Source organism: Cariama cristata, unplaced genomic scaffold (assembly GCF_000690535.1).
Source record: "Cariama cristata isolate BGI_N322 unplaced genomic scaffold, ASM69053v1 scaffold6495, whole genome shotgun sequence".
Taxonomy (NCBI): Eukaryota; Metazoa; Chordata; class Aves; order Cariamiformes; family Cariamidae; genus Cariama; species Cariama cristata.
Genome location: NW_009618229.1, coordinates 1 through 1,738, shown reverse-complemented (window position 1 = coordinate 1,738; position 1,738 = coordinate 1).

The window sequence follows — 1,738 nt, the reverse complement described above, 5'->3', positions numbered from 1 at the left end:
ATGGTGTAATCTTCTTAATGCACAGGCAACACCTGACCTTATCCAGCTGGAAGTCCTGGAAATTCTCTATGCACAGAAATTAGCTCCAAAATTATTTCAAATTACTTCAAAGAAGCATCATGAGATTGGGCTCTTTGCATAAAATTATATAAATTTCTGTTTTTAAAGCTTAACTCCAAACCTGAGCCTGCTGCTTTCTGCCAACAGCTCCGGATCTGACGGACATGCAGCATCCCCCCTCGGATGCATAGAATCAGCCTCCAGAGCTCCCGCTCTGCTGGCTGATGGCTTCCAGCAGCGTGGAGGATCCAGCACCGGGCAAGCACAAGTCCTGTTGGACTGCATACAGAATCTGAGCCACTCCAAACTGATTCAGAACTTCTGTATTAGACAATAACCCTTTAATTTAGAGCTCTGAGCAATGACTCATTTTTTCCATATTGCTGAATAACTTAGCTACTAAAATATGCATTATGGACAAAACTTATAATGACCGTTTTTAGAAACAACTCCATTTATCACTTCATGAAAAGGACAGACAGAACCCCTAGAGAAGCTAGCTGAATCCCCTGCTTAATGTAATGCATGCCTACTGAATCAAATCAATTTATTAATAGGGAACTTAATTTACTGGGGAATGGAATAACATAAATAATAATATCATAATACAATAAAACATAATTAATGAAACACAGACAACAGTGTGAGTGGTGAACAGAGTCAAGAATTAAACCCTCTTGTTTGGTGTCATTTGCACATTATCTTGGGGTAAAGAGATAGACCTTTGTACATGCTAGACCCTTGAGTAGCCTGAGACACCAAAGAATTTGGAGATAAGTAAGCAGTTTCCTATTGCATCAGTTTGAAGTGACTTTGAATTCTCATCTGTGTGACTTTCATTACAATTTAGAGGTGGCATGAAATGAAATCTAGATTCTTTTCAGGGATTTCAAACTGTGATTCATCTTGCAATGTACTAATGATGACGGTTTCTAGTTTCTACTAATTAATTCCTAAATTAAAATTGCAGATGTCATTAAACCACAGACAGCAAATTCTTTAAATGACAAGAATAGAGTTTAAAATGTCCCTGACAAATGAACTTAAAAATAGGATTAAATCAAAAAGAAGACAAAATTAAATTAAAATTAGCCAAAAGCATGATAGGTAAGTGGGATTAATCATTCCCATTGATACAGCATGGGAAAGAACATTCTTCAACAGTTTTGAAGAAAAAAAATCTGGTCTAGTAGGGTCATAAACTGGCCGTTGGTCAACCATGTCATATCACTACAAAAATGGGAAATGTCATCCTAGGATGTATACTCAACAGTAAAATTTGCAATGTATGTGAAATAATTCCTTCCAGTGTATGTTTCATTGGTAAACATTTAGCTCAAATACATAACTCATTTTTGAGTGCTGCTGTCCAAGGAATAGACCAATGGGATCTGCTTAGTTCAAAGAAGTGAGGATGAAAAAGAGTTTTGACTCCCTGCTGTGAGGTGGGAAGCAGGAGAATTCAAGGAACCTAACCCTCAGAACTGGGCTTTTACAACTGTGAAGAGTAAAAAAACTTCTTTTAAAATTCTGTTCAGAAACTCCAATAGGAAAAAGGGAAGAATAATACGATATAATTAATTCATAAATTAATATGTACAAATTATGTTAGAAGGGAACTAAAAGCAAGGAATTTAGAAAGTTTTAATCTTGTCACCGTTTAAGGCTGGGCTGGCTC